Consider the following 14,007-nt stretch of genomic DNA (forward strand, 5'->3'; position numbering starts at 1 on the left):
AAGCCCCATTTAAGATTGATAAAATCAAGCAGAAATTTTCTATGAAAATATTCAAAATACGAAATCAATTTTCATAAATTTTAATTAAAAGCCATGCTAAATTATCATGTAGTGGTTAAGCTGGTTGTAGGTAATATTTTTATTAAAGATAACAAGAGACAGTTTGGTATTTCATATCTGTCCCTCACCAATTATTTTCCAGGAAACCACTTTCCATCTTGAGGTCCTGGTTCTGTTAAGTACAAGTCTCCACTAGTAATGACACGGCCAGAATGCATTTCTGATTCATGCTACTGAGGGGTCCCTGTTTATATTACACGTGTAATCCAGTTAAAGGTTATTTACTACATGTATTTTCAATTCAACACTTGTTCCGAGTCGTTCAACATGGCTACACACACCCCCGTGTCTAATACCATCAGTAAACGTCACATCCCTAGCTTTGTTATTAATGCCAAGGTCCAACTTCTGAGACACTGATTTAGTAAAGGTCCACTTTTACTATACCAATTAAAAACAGTTTTGTTTCTTTTATCAGGCACCTTTCAAAACAATTTAGAGATCTGTCTCCTAATCCCAATACTATGATCTTCTTAGCTAATCTTTTGTGTAACACTTTCATCCAAATTATATGAAAATCAAAGTGCATCATATCCATTTCTTTTTCCATCACCCAGATAACCAACAGCATTTTAAACAAATTTAACAGATTAGTAGTGTAAAATTTTTGTGTGGAAAATCCATGTCGGCTTGATTTTATTACACTAAATGATACTGCATGACTTTTTTTAACAAACTCTAAAACTGTTTTTCACTAAAGTAATTCTAAGAACCCATGAGTGACAGCAAAGAAGTTTGTAACCATGCTATGTCCAGTACTGAACAGACCTTTTGTTCACAATATCAGGGCTATAATAAACTGACCTGTAGTAATGCTGGACAACTCTTTATGACACACCTTTAAAAATATGAAAAACATTTACAGCTTTTAATCTTGTAAACAAAATGGCAATAGTTTGCAGAAAATTCTGTAATAACAGAAAAAGAGGAAAACATTTGAAATCTCAGCCACCTCAAAATCTTTGCCTCAAACACCAGCATCTTTTAAAGGCCTTATATAGGGGCATTATGGTTTGAAAGTTATCTGACTGGTTGCCCATTATATTTGAACCAATTCAGTATAAAATTTAAGAAAAGCAAGAGATTTCTTGGTCCATCTAGGCTGTCCCATCTCCTAAGCTAGCCTCTATAATTCAATATTTATGTATCCTTTCCTTGAATTTACTGTTTCCATCAACATTCAAATACAATAAATTCCAAAGGCCAACAATCTTGTTAGTAAAATAAAACTGTTTGAGCTGGAGATAACTCCAATCATGCCAAATTTTGTGTGTGTGTCTCCTGGTCCTACCGTTCTCCCCACTAACTACAAAAAGTGACGATGTATCAATACTGTCACTTACCTTCCAACTCTTACTGTTCAAGATAAAACAAATTCCAGAGATATTTACCTGTCCTCTTTTGATAACCTGTCCATCCCAGGTGTCATCATACTTGCCCCTCTCTGAACCATTTAAAATAATTCAATTTCTTTTCTGAGGTAAAAAGCCCAAAACTGAATACAATACTCAAAATAACCTATACAATTAAATTATAATCCCTTAAGATAAGTTTTCAATATTTCTGTAGGTACAACCTAAAATTATATTTGCTCTACCACCAGCAATGGTGCACTGATTGGATGGCTTAAGAGACTGATCAGTAATTACATTAAGATCCTTTTGTTTCATAACAGTTATTTCCATCAATATTATGATAACCAATGAGTACTATCTTCCAAGTACTATAATTAAGAGGCATGTGTAATTTATTCACCCAACTCACTAAATGATCTGAATTCTTGTATAAAGCAGTAACACCAAATATTTTAATATCATCTGTATATTCAAGTTAGTTATTAACAACTTATTCATCTATGTTACTGATTTAAATCAAAAGAAGGAAAGGTGTATCTCAGGATGGCTGTTATGGATATTAACACTTTCATTAATAAAGCAGAAAGAGTTTTGACCTCCTCAGGTCATCTTCAGGAACGTTGAAATGTTGTTCTCTGCTTTTATTAGTAAAAGTGTTAACAGCCACTCTGAGATACATTTTTATTTCAAATGGGTTTCTTGTCATCAAGAAATAGAGCAAAGGTCCTAACACACAGATCCCTGAAGTACCTCACTTGCGACATTAATGCAGTTCAACGTTCATCTATATCATTGATATAACTCAAGAAGGACAAAGGCCCTAACACACAGAGCCCTGAAGTACCTCACTTGTGACATTAATGCAGTTCAACGTTCATCTATATCATTAATATAAATCAATTATATAATACATTCGGGCGAAGGACTGTTCTTTAAATCTTTATTAGTAACAAATAAAGAGAAAGGAGAATTTAATAAACTGGTCATCAGATACAGTCTTCCTTTAAGATCCTTCACAAGCCTTTCACTGGTCATCAGATTAATAAACTGGTCATCAGATACGAGTCTTCCTTTTACATCCTTCACAAGCCTTTCACTGGTCATCAGATACGAGTCTTCCTTTAACATCCTTCACAAGCCTTTCACTGGTCATCAGATCCTTCCTTTAACATCCTTCAGGTCCATCAGATCATCAGATACGAGTCTTCCTTTAACATCCTTCACAAGCCTTTCACAGGCCATCAGATCCGAATCTTCCTTTTACATCCTTCACAGGCCATCAGATACGAATCTTCCTTTAACATCCTTCACAGGCCATCAGATACGAATCTTCCTTTAACATCCTTCACAAGCCTTTCACTGGCCATCAGATACGAGTCTTCCTTTAACATCCTTCACAAGCCTTTCACTGGCCATCAGATACGAGTCTTCCTTTAACATCCTTCACAAGCCTTTCACTGGCCATCAGATACGAATCTTCCTTTTACATCCTTCACAAGCCTTTCACAGGCCATCAGATACGAATCTTCCTTTAACATCCTTCACAAGCCTTTCACAGGCCATCAGATACGACTCTTCCTTTAACATCCTTCACAGGCCATCAGATACGAATCTTCCTTTAACATCCTTCACAAACCTTTCACTGGCCATCAGATACGAATCTTCCTTTTACATCCTTCACTGGCCATCAGATACGACTCTTCCTTTAACATCCTTCACAAGCCTTTCTCTCAAATTGTCCAGTTGTCTCTTTGATAGAAAAAGCCATCCTGGTTCACTTCAACAAACTTTTCTCTCTCATGACTTGACTCCAGATGGTTCCAAAAAATGCCAATAAAATTATCACAGAGTATTACAGGACTGATTTTAAATTTCATGTTCTAAGTTATATAATGGTAATAAATGTTTTTAAAACTTAACCACATTTATTCACATTACATGTTTAAACTGTTCCTTATACATGAAACACTAAACTTACAGCAACTACACTTATAATGTTTATCTTTAAATCAGAGGCTTTTAAACATATGCTTGAAATTTTTACTTTTCTAATACTTCCTTAGCCCAGAAAGCATATTGATTTCTGGTTTACCTAGTATTACTATAATTTGTCCAAATGATCCAGGTCATTCTGTCATGAGTCAACATCCTCTAATCATCAAAACATTTAATGTTATAATACTTTATTATATCCCAATCAATGTTAATAACACTGAGTTATATTTTACGTTTTTTGATTCAGATGTTTCTACTTATTATAATACTGATGAAATGTATAGGAAGTTCAAGAACCAAGAAACAACAGTGCATTATAAATACAAGTAATGTGTTGTAAGCTTCAGTATGTTTTTCAGTTCAGGGTTACAGTTAATGCATCTGTTCTGTAATTCAATTATTTTGTGAGTAAAGTGGCCAGGTTTCCTGGAGTCCAAAGCAGGACACCTAACTCATGTTGTGTTAATATATGAAAATAAAGGACACCATATACAAGGATGGGACAAATATTAGGTGCAGTCATACTACAATAGAGCTTACTGGTATTAATTTTGATAATGTAGAATATTTAAGTTCCTTGTTTTCAAAGCAGTACATATTCATGTCCCTTAAAGTTTCTGGTGGACAGTGTGTTAGAAAACAGGACTGTTCCACTGAAATCAGAACATCTGGTCACACTACTGGCAAATTGTTTTTCTATGATATTGAAATCTGTTGAACGGAATAATAGATTGGAGGAACCATTAGGAAGTAATTCCTGTCGAAACACTGTCAACGTAGATGTACAATGTGTCAAAGTGAACGTAGCCTATTGTATATGCTATAGAAGAAATAAATTAATTCATTATCATTACTTGGACTGTACTTGGAATTATTTTAACTAAATAATTTAAAAGAATCAGCCAAATGATAGAGAACATTATAACAATAACAAAAGACAGAATCTCCTGAATGTATGGTCTTCTAGAATGTCTCGTCTTCATGTCAGTGGTTGTTTGTCAGACAAAATATTATATACAGCAAGTCTGAATGATCTGTTTAAAACAGATATTTGATTATATGGGTCTGCAAGTACCTGAGATGTATGAAATAAGGTCAATACTGGACAAACGTTTGGGATCCACTGGTTGAAGTACTACACTGACAATAGAGACAAGGATTTCCAAACTTTAACAACAGGTCGATTCGCTTCAACATTTTTTAATCCATTGGTTGACAACCTTTGATTGAAAACAGTTTTTGTCTTGTGTAACTGTTGTATCATATACATGTTTTATTACCTTTGTAGTTTGAATCTAGCTTTAAGAAAACAACAATGAAGAGAGATTTAAATAAGGAAAACTTGAATTGTATCTTATGACCTACTTTAATGTGAATGATGAAACTGCTTTGTTGAAACAATTTTGTGAATTTGTAGGTCAATGTCTGACAGTTTCAAACAGAGATCCAGCTCCATGTTTATATTATTTCTATTTTATATGCATTAGTCCAACTGGAAATCAACTGTTTTGTTTTTTTCAATCAGCACACAACTGTGCCAGGCCCACAATGAATTTACATAATTTATGTTAATTACAATTATTAATTTGTGATTTATATATATATTACTGTGTTAGTTTTATAATGTTGTTAATTACAAATATTAATATTTATATATATTACTATGTTAGTTTTATAATGTTGTTAATTACAAATATTAATATTTATATATATTACTGTGTTAGTTTATAATGTTGTTAATTACAAATATTAATATTTATATATGTTACTGTGTTAGTTTATAATGTTGTTAATTACAAATATTAATATATGTTACTGTGTTAGTTTATAATGTTGTTAATTACAAATATTAATATTTATATATGTTACTACGTTAGTTTTATAATGTTGTTAATTACAAATATTAATATTTATATATATTATTGTGTTAGTTTTATAATGTTGTTAATTACAAATATTAATATTTATATATATTATTGTGTTAGTTTTATAATGTTGTTAATTACAAATATTAATATTTATATATATTATTGTGTTAGTTTTATAATGTTGTTAATTACAAATATTAATATTTATATATATTACTACGTTAGTTTTATAATGTTGTTAATTACAAATATTAATATTTATATATATTATTGTGTTAGTTTTATAATGTTGTTAATTACAAATATTAATATTTATATATATTACTACGTTAGTTTTATAATGTTGTTAATTATAAATATTAATATTTATATATATATTATTGTGTTAGTTTTATAATGTTGTTAATTACAAATATTAATATTTATATATATTATTGTGTTAGTTTTATAATGTTAATTACAAATATTAATATTTATATATATTATTGTGTTAGTTTTATAATGTTAATTACAAATATTAATATTTATATATATTATTGTGTTAGTTTTATAATGTTGTTAATTACAAATATTAATATTTATATATATTATTGTGTTAGTTTTATAATGTTGTTAATTACAAATATTAATATTTATATATATTATTGTGTTAGTTTTATAATGTTGTTAATTACAAATATTAATATTTATATATATTATTGTGTTAGTTTTATAATGTTGTTAATTACAAATATTAATATTTATATATACTACTGTGTTAGTTTTATAATGTTGTTAATTACAAATATTAATATTTATATATACTACTGTGTTAGTTTTATAATGTTGTTAATTACAAATATTAATATTTATATATACTACTGTGTTAGTTTTATAATGTTGTTAATTACAAATATTAATATTTATATATATTACTCTGTTAGTTTTATAATGTTGTTAATTACAAATATTAATATTTATATATATTACTCTGTTAGTTTTATAATATTGTTAATTACAAATATTAATATTTATATATACTACTGTGTTAGTTTTATAATGTTGTTAATTACAAACATTAATTTGTGATTTATATATACTACTGTGTTAGTTTCATAATGTTGTTAATTACAAACATTAATTTGTGATTTATATATACTACTGTGTTAGTTTCATAATGTTGTTAATTACAAACATTAATTTGTGATTTATATATACTACTGTGTTAGTTTCATAATGTTGTTAATTACAAATATTTATGTATATATCACTATGTTAGTTTTATAATGTTGTTAAGTACTATCACAGAGCCCCAGAGGTTTGTGGACCACAGTCTGAAAACCTATGATTTAAAATAGTGTAGGACACCCTATACTTCTGTTATGAAAAACTGGGAATGTATGTATCTCTACGTCCAGCATGCCTGAAAAAAAAAATGGTTAACCTTAAATTAACATCAAACTAATTGTATCCAAGACAGAACCTCTCAAGATGTATCTATAATACATCGAATGAGTGAGACAAAAATCAGTAAAAAGAAACATTATAAATTCTGAAATATCTAAACAAATGTTTATTTATCCTTTGACTTACAGTTATGTCTTTTATTTTTAAATTATTACTTAAGTCTTTACTTTTACCAATAAAATAAATTCATAAGGGACAATAATATAATTTTTAATAGAAACATAAAGAATTGTATTTATCACCACATTTCTTAACTTTCTAAAAAGGTGGTCAAGGTTGAACAACAACAACAAACATCAGAAGCAAGCTTAACTGATAATTCAATATAACTTGTTTGGTAATAACATGAATTTTGTTGAAAGAATACCATACTGTACTTTTCATGATACTTTATTACACAGATGAATAACTGAATGTAAGGCCACACACACATACAAAAATATTTTGAGTTATGGATTTTGTGACAAAATAATAAAACAACAAAAGAAACCACTTTGTATCAAATCCATTGATCAGTTGTAATACTAACCTGTTTTGACACAGCTAACACTCCACCTGACACCTTCAAATAAATTATTATTATTACAGATAACAGACCTGGGTCTGTTAATTTTTATAAGTGGTAATTTTTTTTTTTTTTTTTTGGGTAGGTAAGAGTTTTTATGGTTTTTCAACTGCTTCAGTTTATCTATTGCATACACTTTTGTTCCAAGAAATGTAACACTCCATTATTTCTGGTCTTGTAACACAAAATCGTACACATTTTAAGCCAAGTTTAGTGTTATATATAGCAACACTTGGGAAAATAAATTAATAGTTAGGAACTTGCCAAATTCACCCTCGTGTGAAACATTAGATCTTGACATTTAGTTCTCTGTCTGTGATACACCCCCCAACAATGTTGAATGAGCAAAAACTGACATACACAATAAATAATAACAGTTTTATAATTTTCACACCTTAAACATAACATTTCACATTCAATATAACTTAAGTCACCTATTTGTTTGATCACAACAGAAATACAAACATTATAAAATATTAAATAACACAAACAATACAGATTCATGAACTTGCAAAGAAATAAAAATCCTTAAAATTGGAAATCGTATTTTAGCAGATCTGCTTTGTTTGACCAAAACCTAAATATAACTTACCCTGCACTCACAACATAAGTGTTTAACATTATAATGATATTGGAACAAGGGAGACAACTGCACTGAAAACTGTGTGAAAAATAATTGTTTGTTTGTTTTTGAATTTCATGCTAAGCTACACAAGGGCTATCTGCATTAGCCATCCCTAATTTAGCAGTGTAAGACTAGAGGGAAGCAGCTAGTTGTCACCACCCACTGTCAACTGTGGGGCTACTCTTTTATTAATGAATAGTGGGATTGACCATCAATTTATGATACCCCCAGAGCTGAAAGGGCGAGCATGTTTGGCACGACGGGGATTCGAACCTGCAACCCTCAGATTATGAGTTGAGCACTTTAACCACCTGGCCATGCTGGGTCATGTGAAAAATAATTTCCATCATAAAAAGAAATAAAACTGTTCTTGTTTACTGAATAACCATTGATTCAAATATTGTTTTAACAGAAATTATATAAAATACCACAATAACATATTTTAAGTAAATTATAATATATAACCTTTAACATGTATACATGCATATACCCTACACTAGTAATTTGGCAAATATTTTAATAAAAATCATAACAAAAACAGAAAACTAGTTACTCATTCTAATGTAAATTCCAATATTGAAATTTAAACTTTTGTAATTATTACTGTTTTTATTATTGTTTATCCAACATGACCTTAATGAAAACAGTTCCCATAAATAAGGTGTCAACTATCAAAGGTTGAGTTTCCTGCCGATTCTCTCTTCCGAGACAGTTCTTTTGTAAGATCGATTTGTTTCTGAAGAGTTTGAAGATTCTGAATCTTCTTCATTTGTTGTCTCTCCACGTCTCTGATGATCCCTTCGTGTAACTGTAACCTGTCTGCACGTTGTTTGTAATGAACGTATCCAATGATACTTGCAGAAATAACAATGGAAGCAACTAGGCTGCACTTTGCTACGGTTGACATCGTAACACCGTCAGAAGAGAAATGGAAAACCTTCGAGCAGTGGACATTATATCAAAACCTCAAAAGTTTCAGCAGATAAAAAAAATCAATATATATATACACACAGATATGCTAAATATATATACACACACAATGATATACTAAATATATACACACATATATATGAGCAATCAGTTTCATAACTAAGATTTCTTTTAACAACACTTGATTTTGTTTTCTTATAAAAGTATCCATTAAATGTTTTAACAACTTTCTTTAAATGGTACTTCTAAAAGGCTTAAAACACCAAATGAACTAGTTAGAAAACATTTTTATTTTAAAACTAAGCACAAAAACAGTAGAATTTGTTCAAGAGAGTACGTCACTGTTCACATAATCCACCATTGGACTGTTCACATGTTATTCAACTATACTGCTGAACTTTGTCATTGAAGATACTTCCAGAGAACGTATGTGTCAGATTAATGGATGAAATGTAAATTCTAATATAACATGTTCTAATTGGGTCAAAGGGGTCTCAAAGTCTAATAAACAACACCATCCAGTGTGATTAGGAGCTGGGAGTTCCAAAAACTATGAAACTGAATAGTTATTTAATACGTTTCATTATTTCAATCTCTATCACACAGTGTGCATGATCACTCCACTGATTCAACAAACCTCCATTTCAAAGTTGGTGAGGATACATCTACAAGACGCGAGTTAGTGGTAAAGAAATGCCCATAAAAATTGTAAAACTTTTTACTACCTTTACTGGTTGGTTGTTTAGTGTTTATCAGTGTAAAGCAATGAGGCTGTCTATGCCAAACAGCCAGTAAAAAAGTAAAAATAAAAGTAAAATTATTTTTGTAAAAAGAAATCATGTTAAAACAAAGTCAAATTTTTTAGTTTAAAATTTAAATAATAAGTTAAAAAGGCCAATGGCCCATGAAAGTAAAAACACGACCGAGCTCAGCCGTGTCATCACTGCCAGTGACACTGTCCAACTTCATTTGTATAACTTCTAGGCTTTCATAAATTAATGTCAAAATTGTTTTCTTAGTAACACTGTATATTTTATTTGTTATTTCCTCTACACTAACTTTAATATCTAATCTCTTACCAGACATTTTACAACAATTACTTTAAACTATAAGGAAAGGCTTAAAAGCTTTGGACCTGTTTCTTGTGGAACACAAAAGTATTAATCACGTGATGGTTTGGTTTATTTTGAATTTTGCGTAAAACTGCATGAGGACTATCTGTGCTAGCCGTCCCTAATTCAGCAGTGTAAGACTAGAAGGAAGGCAGCTAGTCATCACCACCCACCTCCAACTCTTGGACTACTCTTTTACCCACGAACAGTGGGATTGACTGTCAATATAATGCCCCCATGGCTGAAAGGATTAGCAGGTTTGGTCCGATAGGGATTCAAACCCCCGGTCCTCGTATGATAAGTCGAGTGCACTTGAACATGCTGGGCCTAATCACATGATGAACAAGAGAATAAAACACTGAACATAAAAACTCAGTTATTAGTGATTATAAATTTAAGTTTTGTAAACCTAGAAACTGACTTCTTCTATGACAGAATGTTTTTATATTTTTAATTATAGCCTTGTAGAACGTTTTTAGATGGTGATGTGTTATATTCAGTTGTTGAAGTTTTTCTATTTACGTGTTTGTAGTTTAACACAAAGGTACACAATGAGTTATCTGTGATGCACCTACTTTAAGTAATTATAAAACTTAGTGTCACAAGTCCACAGAGTTACTACTCTCCCACCAAAGTGAATTTAATTCAGCCACTTCAAATTATTTTCAAATGTTGTTAAATTTAGAGGTATATTTAGGTTTGTTTGTTTTGGATTGTGGGTAGAATGAAAGACCTTTAACTGTCTTAGTTTTTCTTGTGTACAAAGTAAGTCATGACACACAGTATCACATACAGTACTTTTATACAAAAACAAGAAGTGGGTAGAATGAAAGACTTTTAACTGTCTTAGTTTTTCTTCTGTATAAAGTAAGTCATGACACACAGTATCACATACAGTACTTTTATACAAAAACAAGAAGTGGGTAGAATGAAAGACCTTTAACTGTCTTAGTTTTTCTTGTGTACAAAGTAAGTCATGACACACAGTATCACATACAGTACTTTTATACAAAAACAAGAAGTGGGTAGAATGAAAGACCTTTAACTGTCTTAGTTTTTCTTTTATACAAAGTAAGTCATGACACAGTATCACATACAGTACTTTTATACAAAAACAAGAAGTGGGTAGAATGAAAGACTTTTAACTGTCTTAGTTTTTCTTCTGTACAAAGTAAGTCATGACACATAGTATCACATACAGTACTTTTATACAAAAACAAGAAGTGGGTAGAATGAAAGACCTTTAACTGTCTTAGTTTTTCTTCTGTACAAAGTAAGTCATAACACATAGTATCACATACAGTACTTTTATACAAAAAGAAGAAGTGGGTAGAATGAAAGACCTTTAACTGTCTTAGTTTTTCTTCTGTACAAAGTAAGTCATGACACATAGTATCACATACAGTACTTTTATACAAAAACAAGAAGATATGAAATGTTAAAAATATTTTTGAAAACTGTTACTTTTTACATGTTTTTATATAACTTCTGATAAGATTTAAACACTATGCTACCAAGGGAGTCAAAACTTTTGTCTTCAGTTACAATTAACTTATGATGAAATCAATCTACTTGGTGGATCACAGCACAGTAATCTTCCTAGCTAGTTACATACAGTCATAACACAAAAATGACAGAGATAAACCAACAATATTTCAATGGTAAGAAAACTCTTCACTAAAATCATTAAAAAATATATAATTTTTCAGAACAGTTCTTCAAGGATTTTGATAAATCTTCAAAGGTTACAAACTTTACCTACAACAATGAATTAAGACTTAAAAACAAAAGTGTGCACTTCTCTTAAGAAACAAATGATAAATTCATCTCTTCTTAGTATAACAAAATCTATTTGGCATCATTTACCTCTGTAATACGTTAACCATTAAAGAATCTTTAAAAAGCATTATATCTGTTTTTATTCTACCTATATGAAAGTGTATAATAGTCAATTCTACTTAAAACTGTTTTGTTAGGGTTAAGAAAATACTTTAATAGTAAATTCCACTTAAAACTGTTTTGTTAGGGTTAAGAAAATACTTTAATAGTCAATTCTACTTGAAACTGTTTTGTTAGGGTTAAGAAAATACTTTAATAGTAAATTCTACTTAAAACTGTTTTGTTAGGGTTAAGAAAATACTTTAATAGTCAATTCTACTTGAAACTGTTTTGTTAGGGTTAAGAAAATACTTTCCCTCTTAACGTTCGTTTTTGTTTTTACTTTTTTCATTAACAAACGAATCTTTTTATCCTTTATTTAACTGACAATTTCAAAATTTTTGGTAATAATGTCAATGCATGTAGAGTCTAATTAGGTAGTAAAACAATATTTTTCACATTCTGTGTCAATACTTATATATAAGAGCGTGATACACTTATAATGTTATATTGAACAACTGCCACAATTTTTGGTCAACATGACTTACAGAGGAGTTGAATTAGAAAGTTTTTCTCTTTTAACATAAGAACCTTGAATGGATATATTTTTTTCAGGTGCTCAGTATAGGGGTAGAAGATAAAGTACCCATAAAAATGAACTAACAATATACCAGTTTTTAAATGCAATAACACTAATACAGACTTATTCGCAGCTTCGTTAAATTATGCTTTCATTTCATGTGAGCAATTTGAAAATAATTTATAAAAAACAAATTGAACAACAAATGTATTCAGTTCTTGTAGAAATTGAGTTTCTGACATTAAAAATTTTCCTCATTAAAATATAAATAAACTGATTCTAATTATAATTTCAATATATCACAAACATACTATTAATAATGCACGTGAACTCTACAAATTTTAATTATTTTGTTGTGTATATTCGTAATTGACTAGTTATACTACAGTTATCTTTTGACTTAAAACTTTACCAGTAACACATAATTATTCAGAAATTGCTTTTTTCATACTTTCATAAATCTATAACAGTCTTTCTACTTACAATTATATCCTTAAGTGTTATACAGGTTTCGTTACACAGCCCCTTAAAGTAGTATTCAAACTAGGCTGCATACGCCGTAAATTTATTTTGAAACTTTCACATGCGATCAGACTGGTATGTGTCGAAATGATAGTTTAGGAAAACAAATAACGTAAACTTCTTTTGTTACGTTTAAAACAAGTTGAGAAAAAACTGCTATGATTTTCTAGTTTTTTAACATAAATGGAAAACTATATCCTTAAAACACATTACAATACTTTCAGATCAGTGCCAACTATTTAGCCAATAGCAGTATTGTTTATCAACCTAACTCTTTCGCCGTCTATGTGTTAGATTGTAACAACTATTTAGGAGAGAAAGTTTACTTACAACTGTTTAACGTTTTACGAAAATAATAAGATGCACGAATACTTGTCAGTTTTCAATTTCTGTAACTATTTTCTTCCATAATTTATTTTTAAAAAATGATATTTAGGCGCAAACTCTCAGAAACGAATAATATAATAGAAAATTATTGCTCAAGGATATCATAGGAATAAGGGTCGAACGCTTCGTGTTTTGTTTTTTTTTTTATTTGTCAATTACAATTTATCCAACACTGCCTTTCTTTTTAAACAACAGGCAAGTGAATGTTTTATAATTTTATAAGTTGAAATACCTTGTAGGATAGGTTGAAAGCTGCATAATTTTGACATTCAAAATATAAAGTCAACTGTAAAAATATAACCTACAAGGGTGAATAGTATTTGGAATTCCAAAGGATATATTTTAACAGACCATGAATATCACTTCTATAATGTTAAACATTTTACATACACAGATTTGTTTCTTGTAATAATTTAATTTAAGTGGAAAAGACAACTGTATTTGTACATGCATGTATAAAGAGGTAGAAATTTTAAATCTTATTCCGCAAGCCACCATCAAGTTTTAAATTGCTTACCCTTAGTGATTTATAATCTTAAAACTAACTATCAATACAGGAGATGATTGATTTATAGATGTATGCAGATTTTTCAATTTTATTTTATATTTTATCTGAAATGTCTT

General features: G+C 29.7%; 1 long non-coding RNA gene across 1 annotated transcript; it reads right to left on the reverse strand.

Moving 5' to 3' along the window:
* Positions 1-6,863: 6,863 nt before the first annotated feature.
* Positions 6,864-13,484, reverse strand: LOC143242477 (uncharacterized). Its single transcript, XR_013022806.1, has 2 exons — positions 12,958-13,484; positions 6,864-8,911 (listed from the first exon to the last, which is right to left on the reverse strand). It is a non-coding gene; the product is annotated as an uncharacterized LOC143242477 (long non-coding RNA).
* Positions 13,485-14,007: the final 523 nt, after the last annotated feature.

Source organism: Tachypleus tridentatus, unplaced genomic scaffold, assembly GCF_004210375.1.
Source record: "Tachypleus tridentatus isolate NWPU-2018 unplaced genomic scaffold, ASM421037v1 Hic_cluster_2, whole genome shotgun sequence".
Taxonomy (NCBI): domain Eukaryota; kingdom Metazoa; phylum Arthropoda; class Merostomata; order Xiphosura; family Limulidae; genus Tachypleus; species Tachypleus tridentatus.